The 27,093-nt window shown below is 35.7% G+C and overlaps 1 protein-coding gene and 1 long non-coding RNA gene across 4 annotated transcripts in view; both read right to left on the reverse strand.

The window, feature by feature from the left end:
• The window catches only part of raly (RALY heterogeneous nuclear ribonucleoprotein), a 110,055-nt gene extending 96,039 nt beyond the window's left edge, over positions 1-14,016 (reverse strand). For both annotated transcript variants that reach the window (XM_039692226.2, XM_039692225.2), the window contains exons 1-2: positions 13,881-14,016; positions 9,004-9,088 (exon numbers count right to left, since the gene is read on the reverse strand). The gene's annotated coding sequence lies outside the window, so the exon portion shown is untranslated. The remainder of the gene's footprint in view (positions 1-9,003; positions 9,089-13,880) is intronic.
• A 200-nt stretch (positions 14,017-14,216) lies between these two features.
• Positions 14,217-27,093, reverse strand: part of LOC120494113 (uncharacterized) — a 79,092-nt gene continuing 66,215 nt past the window's right edge. For both annotated transcript variants that reach the window (XR_016169555.1, XR_016169556.1), the window contains 2 exons: positions 17,270-17,414; positions 14,217-16,644 (listed from right to left, as the gene is read on the reverse strand). This is a non-coding gene — a long non-coding RNA (uncharacterized LOC120494113). The remainder of the gene's footprint in view (positions 16,645-17,269; positions 17,415-27,093) is intronic.

Raw genomic sequence — 27,093 nt, forward strand, 5'->3', positions numbered from 1 at the left:
CTGTGACCATAAAGTTCAGGACCTATTCCAGGAATCAGAAACAATCCATACTTGCATTTGTTTTTAATTGGCATCTCTTCCGAACTTTACTGTGCTAAAGTAAAAATGCAAGGTGATTGTGATTGGCTTGTAAAAATACATTTGCTATGCAGTTAAAGTGAACTACTGAAACAATCTTTAAAGCATTATTAAAGGAAAAGTTGAAAATATGATATACAATAGTAATGCAAAAATGCTGCTTCCAAAGTCATCAGAGTTGAAAGCTTCTATATAAAACAATAGACTGCTTTAATTGATTGAGGAGCAGCGAGACATGCCCCAGCACCAATGCTTATAAGCAATTCACGAAGAAGAAAATAAATCAACAGGTCTACCCAAGTAACAGCAGTCCAGACAGCAGCAGATACACATGACTTGGATGTCTTTGCATTGACAAGGACAAAGGAGATGAGCCCAAAGTAACACAATTATCTTCCTTTCTTTTCACCTTTTTTCCGCTACCATTAAGGGAGAATTAATTGACACATTATCTTCCCATTAAGTGGTGATTTTCCTATCAGATACAGCCACTAGTGATAACAGGACAGCAACACACACTCATTCATTCTCCTTCAGGATTACACGCTTTACCTGAGGACAGAGGTAAATGTTTTTCTGCACTGATGTGCTATTCCCATCTCAATTGGGGATTGGACTGCAGATGGCCAATTTACTCAAAATTACACATTTTTTACTACCGGTTCATAATTAAAATGTTCACATTTTGCAAATGTCATGAAAAATAATGTGAACTAACGGTCAGACAAACCAAATTCACTATGTCCTCATCGTGTATGTCTTAATGTACTGGATACAATATTAAAAATTAAATTTTTTGGTGGATATCACTATTAGTTTTTTTTATATATTTCAAAGAATTTTCAATACTGTTAATAAACAGATAAATAAAACATATCAAATACAGTGAATAATTGGCAATTAATTAGTCTTTTCTCTAATAAAAATGTTTCAAACAAAACAAAACTGTTTTAGTTGGTAAATACGTTTTTACTGTGTCCTTGATGATATCAATTATTCTTGCTATATTGTATAATTAATTAAGACATAATATAAATTTAACTGACTGAGCATGACTGAATATTTTAATAGTAATTATTTGAAGCTATATATGATCCTCAAATAATGCATTTTTATAAATAATACAAAAATATGCACTACAAACTTATTAAAAAATTTACAGTAAGTGTCTGAGCTTGACCAGATCGTATTCCTGAAAGTCTGATATACCATTTTAATGAAGTTAAAACAAAAGCATATTAAAAATTCACGAGTTACAGACTTCAAAAGATACTGCAGAAGAGAAATGACCCGGCAACCAGACAGAAAGCAGCAAAGTCTGAGAAGTCCCAAGGTTCGTGTTCCTGAAGTGAAGAGATTTTAAAGCTCAATACGCATCTCATCTGGAATATCCTGAAATTAATCTTTTTGCCAAAGACGGGGATTGAACACTGATGCATCCTTTCTTACCCAAGTCCATATAAGCAGCTCTTCTGGATGTGAAGCTTAAGGTCTTTCTTCATCAGTGCAGTTTGTTGGCAGAAACAAGCAGGCGAAAAAATAAAAAAAACACAACTCCATCCGATGGAACGGTTCCTCTTGTAAATGATTCAAGGATCAGTCATGCCTGATTAGGCCTGAGCTACAGATATTGGAGAAAATGGAGGGCTTGTGTACTTCTGAGCCTCGCTGAAGCTGACTGACAACAGTGGGCTTCCAACATGTTCGATACTCAAGACGGCAAAGCGAGCTTTTATTTGATGCACAATAAAAGCTTGTAATGCTCCATTCTTTGCCAAATTGGTTCAGACAAGATGACACAATGAAGAGAAGAAAGGCATGATGGGATATGACTTGGGCTGTACCAACAAAAAGTCAATCAAAAACAGAAACAAAGACTCAGCATTGAAGCAGTTTCAGTTAACCTCCATAGAACATTATATACAAAATAACAAATTCCTAGTAAAGAACGTTACTAACATTACGATTTCACTTCCCTCTTAAACTTCCAATGTAATAATGCATTCAAATGTGCATTTTTAAAATATTTTTCATAATCTAAAAAATCTGTTTTGCCGTATGTGCTATAGTCACATAGACAATAAGCTTGCCCAATAAGAGATGAAAACCAGCAGCGAGAGACTGAAGGTTTTTTTGGCATGCAGTGGCAAAAGTCTTGTCAGACATCATATTGTAGCAGCAAAGGGTTCCTTCATTAATTCAAAAGCTTGACCCCGGGGGTACGAGCAACGACTCATGAACTATAGAACCTGACGTGAATGTGCACCACCAGAGCTTGGCAGTAATGCATTTACTAAGCTAGATAAAGCATGGACAATGCATCTCTCAATTGTATCGCCCAAAATTTAATCACAGCTTTTAGCGTTTATTTAATGTTATAAGTCACTGCATTTTTGCTGTGCATATGTACAATGTTTTGTTGCTCAGAGATTGCTCTTTTATAGCTCAGGAGACTTACCCCCGTTTGAGCTGTTTTAACTGAAAGCAACTTGCAATGGTGCATCTTAAAAAAATGTCAGTGCCGATGTTTTATCTCAGGATGCACACCACACTCTATAAATACAGGGTTGTTTTAACCCATCTTTGGGTCAGATATGGACAAACTCAGCCATAAAATTTCATTTAACACAACATTTGGGTTTGTCCATGTTTGACTCAAATTAGGGTTAAAACAACCCAGCATTTTTTAGAGTTTAGTAATGTTTTTTTTTTCTAAGGCTCGTTTATAAAAGCTAATTAAGGCCTAATCCCTGCTTAATCTAAGCCCTGTCTGTGAAACCAGGCCATACTGTTTAAACATAATTAACATGTCAGTTCATTCACTTTCATTAAAATATCAAATTTGTCTTAGATTATTCTGGGAAGAAATAAAAATATAAATAAATGAGTCCACTGTTGGCATACACTCTAAAAATTGATGGGTTGTTTCAACCCAACTTTGGATCAAACATGGACAAACCCAGCTGTATTTGTTTACAAGCTGTTGGGTTACATTTTAAATATCTTTTTTAACCCAATGTTTGGATTTGTCCATATTTAACCCATAAATGGGTTATTTTAAATATCTTTTTTAACCCAATGTTTGGACTTGTCCATATTTAACCCAAAACTGGGTTAAACAACCCAGCATTTTTAGAGTGTACAGTAAGAGTACACTCTAAAAAATGCTGGGTTGTTTCAACCCAAATTTGGCTCAAATATGGACAAACCCAAATTTTGGGTTAAAAATATAATTGAAAAAAAAAATACAGTTGAAAGTGAAAGTTGAAGTTGGGTTAAAATTTCAAATTGCAAACTGTCTATATTTGATCCAAACAACCCAGTATTGTTTAGAGTGTAAAGAGCTATACAACTGTGAACAACGTATAGCTTAGGTAACTTGGTGAGAAATATTTGATTCTAAAACATGTGAAATTACTGGAACCCGAAATAAACCCTCATCAGAAGCAGTAGACCTACAGTATAGGCAAAGTAAATGCAGATTATGTCTTTAGACTTAAAAACACAGCATATAATAGGAAAACATGTATTTTTGATTCTGTATTTTGCTTCATGCAGTAGAATCACGTTTCTACAAGCCAAAACAACAACAACAACAACAATATTGTCACAAAGATGAAAAACTTTGCAAGACAGGTTGACAATCTTTGTATAATGGCCTCTGGCAGATGAGGTTTAGATGTGGAAAGGTCGTAACACTCTCAAACGTATCTCTAAGTGCTGTTATTTTAAGAAAACAGCTGAATAGTACAAGACACTTCTGATGTCTTTGAGAACTTGAACTAGTCATACTGTGAGTTGCATTTATCATCTCTATTCCACAAAAAAACAAGGCAAGGCACACTATCAGTACTTGCAAATGAGTATCAAAATTTTATTATAGCAACATTTCAGTCTCACGTCCTTCATCAGACCGAAATGTTGCTAATAAAATGTTGATACTCATTTGCAAGGACTGATAGTGTGTGGGAGTTCCTTGGTTTTTTTGTTGATTTTTTTGACCTACTTAGTTGGTGTTTTTTTCCCCCACGCACCTATCATCTAAAAAACTAAACAAAAAAACAGTTACTGTAAAAAAACAAAAGTAAAAGTGATTTCCAGTCGAAATTATCAGAATATTACACAGGAATGCAGCAAATGTTTATGCAAATTATGTCCTTATTATAAAATCTAACACTTGCAGCAGTTAGGTGCCAGAATGTTTAATATTTTATTAGAAATGTTTGTGTTTTCTGCTTTTTAGACAAGCTGGTGCAAAGAGTGAGAGATAGTGGGGTACAGTCTCTGTGTAATACATCACTAAACATACACACACACACACACACACACACAGAGAGAGAGAGAGAGGAAGCCTAAATTAACCCATAACTCATGGCAGAGGTCAGGACATCTTATATAGAAAAAAATATTCCTTTCAGCAAATACTGTAGGAAAAGAACATTTATTATTGATAGAAAAAAACACCCAGCAATATATAATAAACAGATGACTTGGCTTAAAGCTCACTGGAATTCCATCCATCAAATAAATGTTCTCTTCATCTAGCAAAATTGACTACTGCCATGAGCTTTGTACAATGAACAAGACCACTTCTGTAAATAAGCCACAGGCCGGTGTTAAACTGAGCCAGACTGACACATACCCCATAGACTTATTTGTATATTAAATATTTGTATATCCATATGAGTGTGTTTATTTATTATGCTGTTTAAGGTTGTTCATTTTCTAGGAAATATTTCTGGGGTACTAAAGTTCATTTTAATGCAAAAAGTGCCTTATTTCACTGTAAACACACTATATACATACTGTACGCAATAAACAAAAGGCTTTAGCATACACTAGTGTTCAAAAGTTTGAGGTCGGTAAGACTTTTTAAAGTCTCTTCTGCTCACCAAGACATATATTTAAAAATAATAATATCGTGAAATATTACTATATCCTTATAATCTATTCTATCTACTTTTGAACATTCATGTATTTAAATTAGGGCTGTCAAATGATTAATCACGATTAATCGCATCCAAAATAATAGTTTGTGTTTACATAATATATGTGGGTGCACTGTGTATAATTATTTTCTGTATATATATATATATATATATATATATATATATATATATATATATATATATATATATATATATATATATACACATGCATGTATATTTAAGAAAAAAAAATATTATTTATATATAAAATATTTATATTTATATAAAATTTTGATTATATATAAATCTATATACAGTATATACATGAAAATATTTCTTAAATATATATTTATATTTATATATATAAATTAATTATACACAGTGCACCCACATATATTATGTAAACCCAAACTTTTATTTTGGATGCGAATAATCTTTTGATAGCCCTAATTTAAATACAAATAATATTTCATTTATTCATGTGATTACAAATAATATAAGGAAACAGCATTTATTTGAAATACTAATCTTTTGTTATTTTTCAGTAAATATCTTTACTATCACTTTTGCAAATGCATTTAGCTAAATAAAAGTATTAATTTATTTATATATATATATATATATATATATATATATATATATATATATATAAAATCCTACTGACTCCAAACTCTTAACCGTAGCATATGTTATTATGCTTTCATCCACCTCCAAAATCCCGAATTTAACCCCTGGCTGCAGGCCCCCCATGTGGGTAGCGTTCCAAGGAAAGGCTTACTCAATTCCATGAAACACATCAGATATATTCACTGGAAGCTCATTTAGTACTTACTTAAAAAAAATGTGCTTTTACTAAACGTACATAATTGTGTCTGATTGGCAAAGCAAGGGCCTAATTGCAGTCCTGGTGAGGCAGGTGATGGAAATAGCTCATGAAATTGACTTCAAAAGAAGTTCTTGTCTTCATTTTCGTAGATATGAATGAATCCTGACTGCTAATTTAAAGTGAATCAGTGTATGGTTTTCTCTAGCCTTCTTTGTCTAAGTCTAAGTAAGCAAGATTTGCCATGCTCTCTGGCCAATGTTGCGGTCCATGTTTGACATCTGAACACACAAACAACATTTTCATGAAATTTTCAGAGATGAATCTATAATTCACGTGCCCACTCTTTAGCTGATGCTGATTAGAGCGAGACGCTGGAATCACCGCCAGGATCTGCTCACCGCATCTCTGATGCACATTTACCATTCAAAACACTTTCATCAAGACTCTCGTTCCAGACATTCTTGTCTAAAATGCCAAACCGGCCTTGTTGCAGTGCTTCCTCAAATTAATGCTCATTCAAGACTTTACACATTTAGCTCACATACACATTCGTCTAAAAATACTCAACCCACACACATTCAAAACTAATTTGCAAATCATATTCTCAAGATTGCAAGATTGTTCGCTGTTTAGTGAATGAATGAAGAGTGATTTTATATACATGCATTGAAAAGTTAATTAGCTACAAATTTACTGAAATTACACAGATTGTATAAACACAAAATGTCATACACAAAACCCCTTTCAGTTTGGCTCATATGAAGTATAAACATGCTGTCCAAACTCTCCAAATGGACAGCTTTATTGCTAAGAGGTTGCTCAGCTCAGAAGAATAGGAATTTTTCATTTTAATATCAACTTTGTCTTAGATACCTCTCCTAATATTTCTAAGGAGAAATAGAAAATCGACATGAATGAGACCTCTGTTGACACACTGTAATACTAATGCGAATAGCATAGCTCGGACAATTTGGTCTTGAAGTTGGTTGCACTCTACAATGGAGACTTTAGATGAGAACTTCTTAAAAACTTTAGCAAACTCGCCATTTGCACTACCATTAATATCCGTCTACAGTTCAGGTAAAACAACTGAGATATCAGATATCTCATGTGTGGTATTTCTTTCCTTATTCCTTGGCTATTAAACTTTAATGGTGCTGAAAGCAAGGTTTTTAATACCACATATAAAATGTGCTGTACTGAATCAGACAGATATAACTGAAATAGGTGTCCTGAGAAATTACAACCTTCTATGTGACTGCCCTATAGGCTTTGCAAAGAGCATAAAAAATAAAGGAGTAGGTCATGCTTTTTTTGTTTTTTGCCATTTCTAAACATCTCTCTGTGAATCATTTTGCGCATTCTGGTTTTCTGATATTTAACACTTTTAACATTTAATGCTTTCAATTCTGACAAACCAATTCAGATAACTATAGTGATAAACCAATGATAGAAGACCTACTGAAATCAACACCTCAACACAAACTAAGGAAATCAACTAACCACTAAAAGTTACATCAAACCAGTTTTTAGCAATAGCAATTCTGTTCACACAGAACACATTTTTGCTTTTAAAAACATGAGATGTCACACTATAGTATAATTGGAGACGAAGGTAGAGTCGAGAAATTGCACTTCTTTTAGCTTGACATGGTGTCTTAGAGGGGACTTTTTATGCCCTTTTACAAAATCTTGATATATTTTTTGGGTTCTACTAGAATAGGTTTTCATGCTTGAATGTTCAAAAAAGACATTCGCTGCGTCCCAATTCGCTTACTTATACTACGTCCTAAAAGTATGTACTCTTTTTGTGAGGAAAAAGTACATACTTTTGAGTGTGTAGCAAAAGAGTAGGCAAGCTTTAGGACATACTATCACGTCATCTTTAACGGACGGCTCTGTCGCGTGCTGCGTGCATCCTGTCACGTAAACTGCCCTGTCAATCATCTTGTCACAGTTAAAATCCTCCATTCTATCTAATTTTATTTCCTACCATTTCGGAGAGCACGTTCATCTGCCAGTTGTGGGTCTTTCATGCTCTCCTCGTGTGTTTGCAATTTGAATATAATGATGCATTTAAAACGTAATGGCTAAACGTGTCTTTACAAAAGTTCACAATGCTGCTGCAAATGCAGTATAATGTGGACAAGATTAAATAAATTCATTTTCGTCAGGTTAGATACTGATAATTAATCACTCAAAGCTCTTTATCTAAACCTCTCTACACAACCGCGGGGACTCGCGCGTCCTCCGTATCAACTACGTGTCTGTAGTTTTTTAACACATTTCAGTCGTGTTTGTAGTTCTAACCGAATCCTCGTCCAACGCGCAATGGTTTGTGGGCAATATCAGCCGTTAGAGTGTGCATCGATCTACACTTCGGATTCTGACCGGAAAAAGTAGACCATCCGGGTATCTTTGAAACACTCATTTCAACATACTACGATTTGGGACGTACTAATTCTATTTTCGAATACTATTTAGGACGGATAGTATGCGAATTGGGACGCAGCAAGTGTTCTTCAACGCTCTGTTTAGTTCCCGTCTCTATGAAGCCCCTCCTTCTGAAAAGCGCAATGAGCTCTGATTGGTCGTCTGAACCAGTGTGGCGTCATAGGTCAATCACTTTGAGTTCATGTTTTATAAATGTCATGCCTTGGGTGGGAATTAGTTCAATTAAGGGATAATGTGACATGCACGTTATCGGAAAAAAACTCAAGACTACAATCGAGGCGTTTCAGGGAGTTCAGAAACACTGCGCACAGATATAGAGAATACTGTAACTCCCTTTGGAAGGACTTTGTACTTTGTAAATTTGCAGACCTTCTTCATGCTCAAACAGCAACATTACACACTAAATAAAGATAAAAATGTAAAACAGCATAATACATGCTCTATAAAATTCATAGTGGTCAAAGACGACCATCTAGTGCATGTTTGCATAGAAAAACAATTAAAAATCAGAGCAAATGTGTCCAAAAACCTAGTGGCTTTAAAAACCCTCTCAGGATTTGCAGAGAACATGCACACTGCATTGGGCACAATGAGAGCTCAAAAGCCGTTAACATTTATCAGTAAACGCTGAACTTTAACACCTCTGCTCAGATCAAACATGCTCAGATCAGTCTATGTTTGTAGAGACTAAGGCCTGAGAAGCAAAGTTGCACATACCTCTTAGATCTCTTCTGTGACCAGGGGACGGATGTGGATATGCTGCTTGGTCCCAGCGCTTGTGACCTGGAGTGTGTGAGGGATCCTGCGGTATAAAACAAAGCAAATACTTTAAGTAGCAGGATTTCAGCAGCTGAACATGAGAACACAAGAAAAATATATCGTTTTCAGATTTCAAAAAATACTTGTGCAGATCTCACTGCCTCAATGATGTTGGTGGTTGACAGGGTGCTGTGACAAAGTTGCGTTTTCTGAATGGTTGCAAGTCAAAAGAGGAACTCAATGTGAGTTTCCTGTTTCTGGAGGGCCACTGTCCAACAGAATTTAGCTCCAACCCCAATTAAACAACACCTGAACCAGCTACAGTAAAGGTCTTATAGGTATGCTAGAAACATCCAGGCATGTTTGTTGAGGCAGGTTAAACTGTGGGACAGTGGCCTTCCAGGAGCAGGTTTATGCAAATTTTTCACCCATCAAGTGAAAATAGCAAGCCTGATCACTAAAGTACAAGCTGGATGATTTGAGGCATCATTCAAGTCTGCAACACAGTGAGGAAATGTGGATTTAAATAGTTGTATGAGTAACAATGCATGATAAAAATTGTTCACAAGCAATTTTGCTGGAATTTTCAATCTCATTTTCAATCCATGTCTCTCTCTTGACCCTTGGAGATTCATCATATGCCTCCTCTTTCACAGTCACACCTAATGGAAACTTCCATTGACAGCATAACTCATGAGTAACTTGAGATATTCCATCATTTCAATCATGAAGATGCTGACAAACATAAGCTTGTTTCACATCAAGGCCAGCCAAATGTAGACTCGAGCTGAGGACGATCAATCTAAGCACAGTTCTGATGTTTAATTCTGAATGTGTCGCAGGGGCTTTATCGTGGGATTAGTTGTTTGGGTGGCGGCAGCCACTGACATTTGAGGAGCATTCCAGTCATACAATATCCTGTGTGCTCAGTCACTGCCCCCTGCTGCAATCAGCACTGACAGTCACGCCACGCATCCTTCCCAAAACATCAGTCAGTAACATTAACTGAAAAAGAAAAGTTAGATGACATCAAACACTGAAGTTGAAATGCCAAGTATTTATAATCAAATGGTATAATTATTTAATGAATAAATAAACAAATGAAAAGACATTGTGGTTGGCAGAACTTTCCCATAAAAATACCATGGCGATGTTACAAGCATTTGGTGATATATACAGTATTTAGCGTTAAAGGTCGGGTAGGCAATTTATTGGTCGAAATTTGTTTTTAAAAATGCACATTAATCTTCTGTGGAAGTCTCAGGACCAAAAAATTGCATCCAATCCAAATGCAATGATAGGATGTCCTACCTGCCTGTTAGCGTATGCATTTCCGTACGCTCGCGCAGTAATCACATGACATCATTGCATTCCGTACGGCTACAGACGCCACAAACGAACAGCAGCCACCTTTTACTGTTCCTCCTGAACCAAAAAAAAACGAGCACATACTGCCTTCAGCCCATGTTGTAACCGTAATTACAAGACGACAACCCCTGACGTTCTACCCAGAGCTGTTCACGTACTCAGACTTGGATTTATTTCACTGTCAACACTATCAATGCTGAAATGAACCTGCAGCAATCAGATGGTACAAGTCAGAGTTTTGTTAATGTTGTTTATGTTCATTATTATTGTGATGTTATGTGCTTTGAGACATGAGGTAATTTAATGTTGTCTCGTGACGCTTGGCTGAATCTGCTCCGGCTGTGTGCGTTCATGCGTTTTGAAGGAGGCGAGGCTTTGGAGACCCTCTGAAGGGAGGGCGTATCTAACGCTTTTAAAGCTAGCTTGCTATTGCTAGCCGCTCCGAAATTGCCTACCCTACCTTTAAATTATAGAATGTGAGTTCTGTAACCATTTGAGTTTAAAAACAGTAGGCAACTGTAAATAATAACAAACACAAACATTATTGTAACAATGCAATAAATTTACTAAATATAATAAAATACACACTCAAATGTATAGACAATTTTTTAAAAAATAAAACCAAAACAAATGTGATGTTTCATGCAGGAAAATTAGAACACAATTTTTACACAACAACAACAACAACAACAACAACAACAATATTTTACCATAAATACATATAAATAAATGCCTTGTATAGCAATAATAAGGTTTCCCCTGACTGGTTGACTGAATTCATTACACATAGACACATAGATCTAGATTTTATTAAGAGCACAACTGCCAATTTACTCCTAAAATGTTCATGTACATGTAATCTAAATTTCTAATTCATGATGTGCTTGATATGACCGAACGAATTAATTAGTCTGATAACCTTTTTTAATTTTTGATATTCACGTGAAAAAGCTTGAAAACATAAAAATGCCCATGAGACTTTAATTTTCCTGACATTTAGCTGGCTTAAAGTATGGTTTGCCACTGGCTTTTGGTGGAAGAAAAAAGATAATGACTAATAATATCTGAACTTTTCACAACAAAGCTGCAAGCTAATGCAAATATATCCAACTGCCATGTCAATGTCCAATCAGTGCTGCTGCTAACTACTGCTAACTACAGGGTTATATTTAGCATCTTGAACATTGGACACAACAATTTAGAGTACATTTCTTGAAGTCGAGAAATAATTAAAAGCAATACTATACAACCACCTTTAGACAAGCGTGCTAACTTCTGAAAAAATATAAATAGTATTCCTTTTCTTGCATACACAAACATATTTGACTGTATTTCAAACATGTAAACTGTGAATTTTGTCTTAATGTGTAGATTTTAATTTAATTTTAATGCATGGAGTCATTATTTTATAAAAGCTTCACTTTGCTGTATTCTGTTATTTGAATTCAGTAGCTGTAAGTGGTCAACTTGAGTTGGATGTCCTTGAGGTAGGCAACTAATGACCTAGATAAGCTAAGGGCAGTACAAGCGGAGAAAGACCATAATTGACCAAGCAAAACAACAAAACTCACCCCCAAAACACTGTTCATGAATCATAGTCATATCTCTGCCTTGAAAGGAATACTCTGTTATTTACAACTTAATGACAAAGATGTTAAGTTGTTGTGCATAACAGGGAAAATGTCTTTAATGCCATGACAACATAAAGAGAATAGTGTCCTTCAAACTCTTTTATGAAAAAAATACTAGTGCATCAATAGGGCATGAGCAATACAATGTAGGCCTATGAACAAATGGCTTAAAGTGCTTCACTGTGTTTTGAAGGTCAAACTGTATACTTTTTACTGTAAATACTAAAACAATATGGCAAAGAAGTATACCTGGACAAATGCAATAATGGACTTTTTTTTAAAGTGAAAGTGCACTAAAGACATTATAGATACATGGAGGACTTTCAAAAGAAGCAAGTGGGTGCATTTATGTCTAGAGACAAGAAGCATGAGATTGGAAAAGAGACAGGAGAAAACATTTGACTCTTGTTTATCATGACCTCCAATTAAAGTAATGTGGCAGCTGAAGTGGCACCGTGGGCAGAAACGCATCTCTATCTTCAACTTTTTTTTTTTATCTTCAAGTCTTCAGTTGGGTCGAACATACAGTAAACAACAAACATAACTTAAATGAGCTCTGAATGCATATATATATATTTTTTTATTTTAGATCAGGGACATCGCACATCACAAACCTATTAGTCCAGTAGTTACATCATCTAAAGATCAAAGATGCAATAAAGCCACAGCTGACTTGGCAAAACAGTGACCCATAGACTGCATTTTTGGGACCATATAGCATGTTTCCAATCAGCTGTGCGGCACGTGATGCCCAAAAATGTTACCTAAGTATACAGCTCACTACGATTTGAGACAGCCATTAAATCACAGAAGCAATTTCACAACATGCTTGGAGGGTCATTCCACAAATAGGGTGCCTTTGCTGTCCCTATAGTGCTAATATGTGTAAACAATGTCTTACACCACCTTTTATGTTATTACAGTATGCATTTTCCAACACATCAACAAAATCCAGACCCCCCCCCCATCTATATTCTTTTATAGGCTGTAGGCTAACATTGAATAGCCTGAATATAAGTAGTAATATCAGCATAAACAATGTAACTTAAGTAGGCAATATATAACAGCATACATTTGCCTTGAGATGGCATAATGCTATATTAACACTTAAAATATTCTTTGTCTGACAGATTTTGAAAAAGACACTTACTTTTATAAGCTTTTTGAAAAGGAAAAAGCACACATTTCGTGGAATGCCCATGGAAACAGACCTCATCATCAAACTAAATCAACTGAGCGCAGCATGTCCATATTCCCGGTCTCTTTTAGCACATAACATGGATAAGTTCTGTAGAATAATAGCTGATCTAGGGTGTTATTCGACAGTCCAGACGTGTTTAAATGTTCGCAGAGACCTGCATTGGCGGAGTCGCGCGCTGCATTGACACGCGCTCCAAAACACACCGGCCGGCATCACATCATCAGTCCGCACAGAAAAATAAAAAATAAAAAATATTTTTGATTAAAAATTAATATCGCTCCACATCTCTGAAACATAACTGTTCTCTCAAAACGGGTGAGAAAAAAAAAGGAATGATCCAGATGTCCAAATGATAAATACAAAGAACGAAAGAAAAACAAAAATTAAAAACAAAACAAAATCGTGTCCAGCACTTGCTCCTATACAGGATATTGTACCAAATAAAGAAACGAATACACTCAAAAGTTAACCAAAACCTGACGTTCCCCCTCTCCAAGAAGGTAAAACATTAAAACCGTCTGTCAGTTGAATTCAGAAGAAGAAGAAGAACAAAATTCAAGCACTTCTCAAATCAAAAGAGGACGTAGAAAAGAGGTAAAGATGAAGAAAAGAGAAAATTAAAAGAAAGTACTCACCGGTGAAAATGTCAGAGAGCAAAAATGTTGAAAGAGCAACAAGAGCTAGTGAGTGAGGAGGAGCTGTCAGTGTCAGCGGCGCAGTGACCGGCGAAAGCAGCGGCTCAACAGTATAAACAGCGCTGGTGGTGTGGAGCAAACCATCGCGAGGGCGCAGGGGAAGACACATCATGGTTCTACTTAAAGGTGCACTCAGTAATTTTGTAATCAAACTCAGTCATTTGCTAATTAAAAAGTTTAACACGTAAGTAATGCACGTAAGTGTTTGCTATTAACATAACATGCTATTAACATTAACATTAAAGAGTCCAGTCAGAACAAAGCCTTAAAGGTATTTAAATATTTATTTTTTATGGCAACATAAACGACATTTTATACAATCCCATTTACAGACAGGCATAAAATAGTCCAAATATAAGACAGTATAAAGGTTCCACAGCCTTCTCAATAGGCATTTAAAAAAGAACTGTAAAAAATATTGTTGGTTTAACTTAAAAAATTAAGTAACCACCTGGTTGCCTTAAAACTTTTAAGTTCATTGAAATTGAAAATTTGAGATAATACAATGGAGATTGATTTAATAATCAGAAACTCAAAATATTATGTTATCTGAACCACATAAATGATCTAAGTTGATTTGACAGAAGAAAAAACGTTATGATAAAAAAATCATGATTTTTTTTTACAGTGTAGTTTTTCCCAATAGTTGTTGATATGGGTAAAATTAAATACATATACACAGGTATCAATACATGATTGTTTTACACTACTTAGTTAAAGCTGTTTTATTCATGGTGAGTTGACATCACATAACTAAGCTGTCATGCAATTGAAAGTTAATAATTCAAGAGTCTGTCAAGTATTCCTATAGAACTTCAATTCAGTGCTCAAACCCAACAAACATATTGAATTTATACCAAATGTCAGATAAAAGTCTCAGTGGACAGTGATGTGTACATGTTGTGCAGTGGTTGTCCAGGCAACACATTTATCATTTTAATTTTTTAAACTGTCGTAAAAAAAAAATATTTTGACAACCATCAGACAATGTCAACCATTTCAGAATGTTGTCAACATTGCAGCAATATTCTGTTTGCTGGGAATACTATGTGAAATAACTTTGTTTAGAATTGCATATTGTACTATTTCTGCAGAAAATACATTTCATACTGTACACAGTATGCATAATGAATACTGCAAAGAAACATGCATATTATGACAGCTACTGTATGTTATTTCAAAAACTGAGAAATATGGTAGAAGGTCTGGAGTCCATAGCAGCTTTCGATCGCCCAGAGGCTGTCTGACTGACATGTAACCACAGTTCATTTTCTTCTGCATCATGTTTAGGGGCTTAAAAATGTAATGTTGATGTCCCTACAATAACAGATGGGTGTGTAAAACTCTTGGACGTATTTTAAAGAGTATGTGCAATGAACTTTACATGTAAGGCGAGTCTGGGCTAGCCCTCGAGAAAACAAAAGGCTCTCGTGAGAAATAACATTTTAACTAAGCATACTGTATAATAGCAACATCCGAGATGCAGCACACACCTCACTTTTACTAAGTTTACGGTAAAGTACCAGCAGCTGTGATTTCCAGAAATTTACAGTATAAAATACGGTAGCAAGACTTCACTGTAGCAAGGTTTTACAGACTTAACTTAAAATTTACAGAAATAAACTGTATTTCATTATCTGATATAATGTTAAATTATAAATCAATTGAAATATTAATATCTGTTTTGTACCACTGCAATACATTGACAACCAACAATCACAACAGTGATGAGAGACACATGATATATGGAAGCTCATCACATGTAGCTCTTACACAAGTAACTTAATATTAATATATAGAAGCTGCACTGTGTCATTCACTCAAACAAGAAAAACCGTAACATACATGACATTTTAGAAAAAGGCAACAAACATTAATTTAACAACATTAAATGTCACATAAAATGTACATAACTGATTAGAAAAAGACTAAGCAAACTATGAAGAAACAAGTTATTTCAACAAAAATACATCAAATGCAAAGTGTCACGCAGGGAATTGTGGGAATTTCAATTTACGTTTTTTCACTGTAAATTATACAACGAGTTGTTCATTTTCACTTTAAAAACTGTTAAATGAACAGTATTTTACAGTAAAATTACATGAATTTTACCTTTTGATCTATCACAGTTATTTACCATATAGTAAAGGAAGGTTCTGTAAACCAATTAACAGTTTTTCACTGTAGCATTTCTTTCACCGTTAAAATCACGATAATTTTTTACAGTTTCCTAATTTGAACGGTTAAAATATTATTAAAGACTTAAAAAGAATAATCAAACATTCGCTCACTTTTAATGATGCTCAGATATCACTAAACCTTTTTCATTTATGGAGTCAAATAAAATAACGAGGTAATACATATGAAAAATGTATTTAATTTAATCTTGTTGTGTTGCGTATTATTGGAAAACCACTATTGGACTGATATATGGGCTTACACATACTTTCGAAAATCCAGCATTTAGTTGATCCTGATAAGCGTTCTTTGTCACAGTTATAAACCCGACGGGTTTCTTCTTCCATGAGGGGGTTTGGCGTCACGGCGGCTTTGTTTCCAGGTGGACCGTTAAAGAATGCGACACACACATCTCCCGGAAATCCTGTAAGATTCCACCAATCAGATGACGATGATGTCGAAACTCCTGAAGTGTTTCCAATTTTGTGCGTCATATGCATCAGACGTTGATGCATGACGTCTGAGGCTGAAACAGAGGGGCACAAGGTAAAATATTTCAATTTGTAGCAATGTCAGATTACAAAACTTGTTGGACTATTTATGTGCACATCAAATATCTTGAGAGATTAAAAAACGATTCGTATCTATTATATAGTTTCTTAGGAAAAGACCATAATCAAAAGTTCACAACACACAAACAGCTTATCTACGCACACACACACAAACCTCTCTTAAAGATATGAGACAATGCCAGAAAGTGACACTTAGGGCAAGGATTACCAAGATGTTTTTCTCTGGTATTTACCATATCTCCGTGGGGCTTATTCGGCCATTTCACATTTATTTTTTGTTTATGTTGTGATGGAGACATCATACTGTGTGCAAGCAACAGCTTAGCCTAGAGCCCAGAGCTATACGATAAAATTAAACTGAAAGCTCAAGATTTTAATTCAATTCCTCAGAGGGAAGTAAAAATTTATCAGGACAAGCAAATATAGATATGCCACTATTAATGATAACATGGGAGGTAAGAGGCATAGGGGATACTCTGAGGGAAAATTGGAACGGCAAAGGGGGGACAGAGTAGAAAAGGAAAATGGAAAGGCAGTAAGTGAGAAAACAACTGAATGAGGATTTAGGAAATAACCTACCAAAAACAGAAGAGCAGCAGAGAGAGAATCCCAAGCATCAATAACGCATATTAGTCCTTGCACATCTGCTCCTCCAAATTCACAGCTTCTCACCATCCCTTGAGAGTTCAACTCTCTCCATAGTGCTCTCAAGATTTGTTGAATCCTGTTAATGGGGGGAAAAAAAAAAAACAACAGTAAAGAAGTGGAGACAAAAGACTGGATATATGTGTGGATTTGTCACACTCTGATTTGCTTATTTAAAGCGCACTGAGAAACAGAAGCTAAATGCCACATAGGTCCTCTGAGAAAACACCACAACAGTATCAAAAAGAGCCTAGATTTTGTGCTCGCCTGAAAGAGGGCTGAGAGAAACCATTATAGAACAAAGACAAAAAAAGAAGACTTGGGATTTCGTCTATAACTTGTTTGCAACTTCATTTTTTTTCCAGTCAGTCATTAGTCACAAAGGCAATTCTGATGCCGTGGCAGTATTTCAAAAGCAACAACTTGGGTAACACAAAAACCTGAGCTGGTGGTAGCCCAAGATAGCCCTGTAACTCAGCCTGAAGGCCAGAATCATAAATATACAGTGTTTGGGTGAGGGTGTTTGACATTTTTCCAGTGAAATAAATGGTTCACACTGGGTGTATTACTCATTCTACTGAATATTACAGGCTAAAGGAGGTCTGGACTGTCAAAACGCTGACAGCGATACTTCCTCTTACGTTGCTCTTGCTTAAAAAATTCAGGTGGAAACATCCCATGCTAATTTAGTTGTTTTATTTAACTCGTCATCCAGAGGTAATTATGCTGAGCGATGGCTGGCCGTTAACTAATACAGCCCCTCGCTGCCTGTAAACATATTGACGCATCTTAATAATTGTTTGACGCTGCACTGAACACCTAAAGTCAACACTGAGGAACCTTTTAAATTAGGACAATCCTGGGCATGTACAAAAAGCAAAAAGGAAAGGTCAGATGATGCCATTGCACCGGAGATCATGTGTTAACACATCATCAAACACAAGGCGGACAGTGTGATGGAGGTGAAGAAGACTGAGAAACTGCCAGATGTCCAGGATTGCTGAGCTCTGAAAGCAAGCTAGAACAAAAATATGGACAAATAAGACAATTGGCATTTTAAAAATGGTTAAAGGGATTAAAGCGATAGGTCACTTGAAAAAATGACAAATCTGTCAAAAATATTTAGCATATTCACTGTAAAAAATAATCCTGTAAAAAAACGGTAAACTACTGGCAGCTGTGGTTGCCAGCACCATACCGTAAAAATATGGTGTGTTACCGTTTTTAAAATAAACAGCTAAATACCGTTTTGTCAGCTACAGTATTATGCTGTTAAAGGGATACTCCACTTTTTTTGGAAATAGGCTCATTTTACCACTCCCCCAGAGTTAAACAGTTGAGTTTTACCGTTTTCAAATCCATTCAGCCGATTGTCTGATTTCTGGTCTCATTGACTTCCATAGTAGGAAAAAAAATATACTATGGGAGTCAATGAGACCAGAAACTGTCAGGTTACTGATATTCTTCTAAATGTCAGAAAATCGGCTGAATGGATTTGAAAACGGTAAAACTCAACTGTTTAACTCTGGGGGAGTGGTAAAATGAGCTTATTTAAAAAAAAAAGTAGAGTATCCCTTTAAATTACAGTATATAACTGTAAATTAACAGCATTTAGCTGTAGCTGACAAACGGTATTTAGGAATTAATTTTAAGAACAGTAACGCACCATATTTTTACGGTATGATGCTGGCAACCACAGCTGCCTGTAGTTTACCGGTTTTTTTAACAGTGCAATACACCCTCTATTGGGTCAAATATGGACAAACTCAAACATTGGGTTAAAATGTAATTTTAAAATGTAACCCAATGGCTGGGTTTGCCCATATTTGACCCAAAATTGGGTTAAAACAACCCAGCATTTTTTAGAGTGCATTATCAGGCATTATAAACATCAAAATGCAATGCATCTGTGTGCATTTAAATAACACTAACACAATAACTCCAGTTATTTGTATCTCTGTGACCCCCTAACGGGTCAACAAAAATTAATCTGTGGCGGAATTTCCATTCCTGAAAATCTCTGCAGTGCTTTGTTTTAATTAATTGGGCATGAATTTATGAGATCTTAAAATAAACACTAATGTGCAATCTATTTTTTCCAGTATTTGAACTATGCGACAAAAACTAAATTGTGGCTTATATTCCATGTTAGGACTATTTGCTTCGCTCCTAAACTGATGTCCTTTTATGGACCTAAAACACTCATCCCCTTATAGACACAATATGCCAAACAGTGTGAAAATATACAATGAAGTTTGCATTCTTATGATGTTTATCATTGAAGAGTCAGTGGCTGTGGGTTGAACTTTAGGTTAATGAGCTACTCAATAATGTATTGATATGTTCCTCAGGTCAGTGATGCACAAGGATCTCAATGACGCGTGAAGTCAGAGGGTATAACCTTAAAATATATAATGCACGTTAGCTCATACCTATCTACCAGATATAATGTGTGTATTTCTTCCTATACTAAAGCATACCTGAACATCTGACAGGAGTTTAAATCCAAGGGTACAAGGCTGAAATATAATTTAATTTAATTTTGTTATGGCATCAAACAGTGCACTGCATATCTAAGCTATCTGTTTGTTGCATATCTAAAAGCATTTAGAGGAATGTTTTAAAAAAAAAGAAAAACTGTGGAACTGATTCAGACTTTTGATGTTTGTTTGCTCAGATTTGGACTGTCGATATGTCGCAGACAGTGCACACAGGAACATTTCTTGGTTCACACATCATTGATGTAGAAATGGCAAGGGTACATTGAAAACGAGGACTATTGTAAGAGGGAAAATGTACTTTCTGCTTCCAGTTTTGATGTCTCTGAATGAAAATGTATGCCAAATCAAGGATGTTAAGAGGCTAAAAGCAGGTTTAGAACATGCCTCTTGAAGTCAACAGGGTGCGAATTTTAAAAAGACGATAACACGGTGTATACAGGGAACACCGATTTTTGTCGTTTTTGTCTGTACTGACAGCACTCCAAATACAAAAAATGAGCTCAATGTTAAAATTGACCAGAGTTCTCCTTTAATTTCTCTCTTTTTTTAATCTTGCCATCTTTAAAATGTCTTCACTGTCACTTTTTTTTCATAAATTACCATCTTTAAAAGGATACATCCATCCCAAAAAAACAAACAAAACAAAAACACCATAAACGAAGTCCTTAAGATGTGTAGTATTGACACTAGTGGACTTTGTTTGGCATTTGGTGAGAAGCACCTGCCCCTCCTTTCAATGACTTCTCCAGGTACCTGATAGCAGGGAGTCCCTGGCATTTAAGAAGGGTCACACATTTGAGGACAGTAGTGTATAGATCTTAGATGAGACTGGTAGTTCAAAAGAGGTTGAGCCAATTTGTCAGCTACTCACAACACACCATAACATCGGTACTCTTTTACATCTTAAAACTGGCATCTCATCTCAATTCACACCTTAAGGGAGGGCAATTCCCGCTGTGCCTGCAAGTCTCATGAAACCCCAGTGCTCAAATGTCTTTAAATGCCAGGGATTCCCCATCAGAAGCTGCTGTGCTGAAAAATCCAGTTTCTTTTGATTCAATTCTTGAAAATGCTTACATCTATATATGCCTTTAGAAAAGCAGGTCAATAGACTACAGTAGAGCTTTAGCAGAGTAAAAAAAAAAATTCATCCAAAACTCTCTGATGTCTACTGTAAGCCAGTAAACCTAAAAATAAATTGCATGATAACATCTAGATGGCCTGGTTTTACTGTCAAATCAATTATTTAACATAGCAAATGTTAAATAGCCATATCAAATAGCCATACCTGGCTATCCAGTATTATAAAAAGTATTTTATTAAGTATCAGGTAGAAATGGCTCTTTGAGGTAACAAGGGCACGTTTGTATTTTTTAAAGTGACGTTTTTATTTATCTTTACTCTTACATCTGGATAAGGTACTTTGTTATGCACTTGTCAAACAACAAACCCAACTGTTAAGAAGCTAAACAAATGGACATTGACAAACCAATTTTGTGTATTTGTTGCTATCATAACAGACTCAAGAGAAAAAAAATATTTTTTTTGTTTTGTGAAGTTTGTTAAAATATATATTTTCCATATCAGCTTTCCATATCAACAAATGGTCAAAGGGTTAATGAGCAAAACTTCAAAATCCTTGATTTTCCCCTATTCACATTATTTAAGCCTATATATAAACGCCACTGTTAAAAAAACTATGATGTTTCAATTATTTACCATGCTAAATTAAGCAGATGACATTAGTCTTCTAATCAAATGAGCATGTAAGGAACATTGTGTTCTGTGCCATTTAATATATAATATCATAACAAGAGACATGAATTTTATCAAGTAAAGAATAATAAAGACAGCATTCAACTCAAAATAAGGTTGTCTCAGTAGTACAATATTAAGTGCCTCAGAAACAGAATAAATAGAAAAATAGGCTAATAATTCAAAAAACTTTTACTTGGAATACATGTCTACATGTCTGTAATTCGCTCTGGCTCCCTTCCTGTTCGCAGGAGTGATGAGATACTTAGTTGACTGTGTAGACACTCAATGCCTGGCTGTCTGCAAAATAATATACTGTAGAATTTCATAGACAATTGAAAAAAATGTTTTTGGGGCAGAGCTGACCTGTTGAAAAGAGATGGTATTCATCCATCCTGGTGCTGCTCTTCTCTCTAGTAATATGGCACATAGTCTTAGAGCTCAAACATGAATTGGGGCCCAGATCAGGAAGCAGACAGACTGGCTAAACCAACCGTCTGCAAGCTGTCTCACGTCACTGAGGTCAGATAAATCCCATCACATAGAGACTCTTTCACCGGGATATCATCATATAGAGACTCCTAAACCGATTTAAGGGTAACATTTTTATTCTAAATTACAGCAAATGCTCTCGTTGCAATGACAAATGCGGAACAGTAGGTTTATGTGTTCATGACGTCAAGGCTAGATTATTGTAATGCTATTATAGGTGGTTTCCCCGCACCCTTAAGAGCTCGTTCAAGTACTGGGGAGCTGAACCATTTAGTGCTTTGTAAGTAATCAGAAATATAAAAAATGTATACAATGTTTAATAGGGAGCCAATGCAATGTTGACAGAACCGGGATAATATGGCCATACTTTCTGGTTCTGGTAAGAACTCTTGCTGCTGTGTTTTCGACCAGCTCTTGTTTGTTTATTATAGTCCGTCATGTCTATTGCGATCTCAAAATTTCCGGACAGTTAATAATACCTAGAATATCAAAATCGACTGCTGGCAGTAGATCCTTTTCCTCTTTAGCACCAAAACTTTAGAACAGTCTCCCTAACATTGTCCGGGAAGCAGACACACTCTGTCCATCTCTTTGACATCACAACAAATCTATTTGACCTAGCGTACACATAAAGCATTGTAGACTTCTATAATTCAATGTTAGGCTGCATAATAGGTCAGCCAGAACCGGGAACACCCCTATAAATCCTGATGTACTTGTTACATCATAAGAAAGATGGCATCTATGCTAATATTAGTCTCTCTGTTTATCCCTAGTCTGTTTAATACAGTCTTTAACCCCAGTCCGCTGGATCTAGGTCGGATCGAGAACTGATGAAGGACCTGCGCTTGGACACGACAACAACGCATCCTGAAGTGTCAACTAATCTCTCCCCTGTGAAAGCCCCATCCATTCCCTTTACCTCTGGCACAGATAAAACAATGTCGGGATAATTCCGGTTCACGTGGCTATGTGGAAGTGAAAAATTCTGTATTATAAGGCTTGTACCTTAGAACCGATTTCTTGCGTTCTCGAGCCACCAGGCACTGTTTTGTGCAAATGAGCGGCCAGATCACATTAAGGGTTTTCTGTTAGAATGGTGTCGTGTTAGCGGCCCCTAAGTTAATAACAAATTATTGTTGCGACGGAAGTGAATCAATTAAAACTAACTTTAGCAGGTCAATAACCTTATTCTAGAGATGCTGTAAAGCCAAAACAATCTCTGTTCATTTCCTATAATCATTGTAAAGCTGCTTTGAAACAATCTATATTGTTAAAAGCGCTGTATAAATGAAGGTGACTTGACTACAGCAAAAAACTGCTCAGCAACTTTCATCTACCTTCCATCCATCTATTCAGATGTTCAGTAAATTAAGGTGAAAGCTTTGAACAATGAGGATGGCCAAACAAAAGCTTAAGTGCTGAGATGGACTGCTGGTGCATTTTAGAGAAAATTGCATCTATCTGACAAAAGTGGTATGAGACAATGAGAAAAATAGTACATTTGCTCTGTGCTGAATTTAGCAGCTCCTAAACATACGTTATCATCACTCAAAATGAGTGTAGCATCACCAACCAACCCTAATCAAACACACCTGAACAAGCCAATCAATGTCTTAATGGTTACTATGGTAGAAAGCTACAGGCAGGTGAGTTTTCATTAGTGTTCGAGGAGCTAAACTCCCTGTTGCCCATCTGATTTAGGACATTTCACCTTATATATCGCCTTTGACAAAAAGTTTTTTTTTTTTTCAAATTGAGTCAAGCAACCTAGGGTTCCCACTGAACTTTTTTTTAAGATTCACAGTTCATTTGAACTTGAATTAAAATAATCATAAAATGGACATTACAAATAAAACACATAGCATCCACTTTGCAGCAGTGCAAGGTATAATGTACTAAAATGTTTTAATACATTATGTTGCACTAAACAGCTTAGTGCAAAAAACCCCAAACTTTCTCTTTCACTTATGCTGTCCACATGCAACACAACAAAACGGACTTCTCTAACTTCTCCGGTGCTATAACTGTTCGACTAGTCAGTTAATGCAGCAAGGCATGTTACTAATGTGTATCCCTCTGTCATGACACAATTATTGGTTCAAGGTTGGCTAATCAAGTTAAGTCTCCAATGTTATTTAATATGGGGTGCAGACATGTCATCTCTAAAGTTCCATTCAAAATAAAATGCTACTGATCTCTCATTTCATAATTCAACATTCATACACACGAGTCCGCGGGGTGACTTCAACAGGGCAGATTGAGAGTTTTTCAGTCTCCCCACGCCCAAGTGTGCAGCAATCTGAGGTACAATTTTCAATCACAGCATCCTTTCATCAACAGGCTCTCAACTAACAGCTGTCCTTGAGAGAGCCCTTGACCAGGACACTGCTAGTTCTGTAGGCTAATGTGAAGAGATCGTCCACCGCAAACTGGCACGACATGAATCTAGATTCAGCACAGCCAATCTCTGTGATCTACAAACCTGATCAGAATTATTTGGAGGCTATGAATTGATTCTAGATTTAATTGGACTGTTTATATTAATTTCCATTTGTTTGCCATTTATGAAAGAAACATTCAATAGAAAAATACTGAGCAAGACTTGATTTTGTAAAAAGTTTACTAAAACAATACCTAAAGAGGTTTTTCTGTCATGGCCTGTCCAGAGAATGATGTGATAGCAAGCAGATTGAGTTGAGCAGCATGTATTTGAAAAATAAAAATAAAGACAGTAATATTTTTAAATACTATTGCAACTTAAAATATCTCTTTTATTAATTATTATTTACACTCTTATATATATATATATATATATATATATATATATATATATATATATATATATATATGAAGAGTTCAGATGCAAAAGCCTCTAAATGCCATTTGAAATTTTCTTCTTTAATGATGATTTTTATCAAGCTTGTATATTTAAGTTCAGTGATTTCACTTAAATGGCAATGATAATTACCTATTAATTGTTATTTAAGTGAAATTACTGAACTTAAATATACAAGTTTGATAAAAATCATCATTAAAGAAGAAAATTTCAAATGGCATTTAGAGGCTTTTGCATCTGAACTCTTCATATATATATATATATATATATATATATATATATATATATTTTATTTTTTTAAGAGCCATACATGAAGAACCATACATAGATTATTGGCATTGCACAAAAGGATCTTTAGATTTTAAAAAACTTTATTTGGGGAACCAAAATTGGTTCTTCTATGGTATCACAGCAAAAAATAAATAAGTAAATCAATTTTGGAACCTTTATTTCTAAGAGTGAATGTAATTTATTCATGTGACACAAAGCTGAATTTTCAGCATCATTACTCCAGTCTTCAGTGTCAGACGATCCTTTAAAAATCACTCTAACACGCCGATTTGCTGCTCAAGAAACATCATTGATTATTATCAATGTTAATATGCTTAATATTTTTGTGGAAAGTGTGTTTTTTTTCTTTGTTAAATAGAAAGATCAAAAAATGATTGAGATCAACCTTTATTTGAGATTCTTCTGTAACATACATAATAGATGTCTTTACTGTCAATTACTTTTGTTCAAATAAATGCATCTTTTTTTGAACAGTAGTGTAAATTTAGATTTTTCTAATGCGTCACTAAAGCATTTTTTCCCTCTAATGAATCGGTTGTGAATATTCCTACTTAAAATAAACATGAGAATCTGTTCTGCAGGTGTACAGGGCAGAGGATCATATAAAGCATCACACAGGTTTCTGCAAACATTTGCAAAATTTGGACTCATACTCCAACAAATCACTAATGTAAGGATTTCTGCACGGGTTGGAAGCCTGTATAACTGGCCATAGTGCACTTTTACAAGCAGAAAGTTGAAACTTTCCTCATTTTGTGTGTGTGTTGAGCATTAGACCCTGTCCTGGTTATATTGTTCATATGCATCATTCATAGTGCATAGTGCAGAAAGAAAACCAACATAATTAATAAAAGTAGAATATATAATGTACTCACCTACAGAGCAGTACACATCATTTCATCTCGATAAAGTCGTATTTTTGTCACAGATGTGGATGTTTGGTCAAATGCCATGTATCTGTCAAACAGGCTCGTTATCTCAGATAACCTGTCAATGTTTAATTTCAGACTGACTCAGTGACAGCTGGTGGACGTCCTACGTGTTATAGAAATTAAACACAGCGCTCATCTGTTTGGTTAGGGATGATCTAATTGAATTTGTTTCCTCATATCTGACTCACAAAGAGATCGAATCAGATAATCCATTCCTGTCGTTGTTTACAAGAAAAGATAATGTAAACAATACAGAAAGTGGGTGTATACTGAGGAACTAAAAGATTATCCGTATGAATTCTTTCTTTATTGCTGCTCGAAGGAAGGGCTCCAGTCACAATAGCATATAGAGACTTGGGTCCTGGGGCCAATAAGAAACCACCCAGAAGAGAAACAACCATTCAAGCAGCAACACACTAATAAAAGTCACTTAGAAAACCTAAGCAACTGCATAGCCCCTAACAAAACACATTTAAAGCCACTTAGGCCACACACTACTGCGTTTTCGTTTAAAAACAGAAACCTTTTGCTACGTTTGCACCTCCTGTCCAGACTAAAATGGAAAAAACGAAGACCTAAAATGGAGAAGTTTAGAAACGCTGCAGCTCCGTTTTGCGCTTTGAATAACAAAACGGAGGACTTTAGAAACGACGACGCAGAGGCTAACGCTCGGCTCTATGATTGGATGTCATCAGTCATGACGTGTCCTTCCCTGATTCGTCAGCCATGTTTAAACCGGCACGCGCATGCCCGGTGTTGGTGAATGGTCACGTGATCCGCGTTTTCAGTCGTTTTCAGATAAAACGCTGGTGTGGACGGAGATCGTGTTCGTTTTAATTCTCCGTTTTTAAACGAAAACGCAGGGGCCCTGTTTACACGAGAACGCTCGTGGGTGAAAACGTAAAAATATTTTATCGGATGTGCCTTTCGTCTACACAGCGACGCCGT

The sequence above is a fragment of the Pimephales promelas genome, chromosome 8, assembly GCF_988280905.1.
Source record: "Pimephales promelas chromosome 8, fPimPro1.hap1.1, whole genome shotgun sequence".
NCBI lineage: Eukaryota > Metazoa > Chordata > Actinopteri > Cypriniformes > Leuciscidae > Pimephales > Pimephales promelas.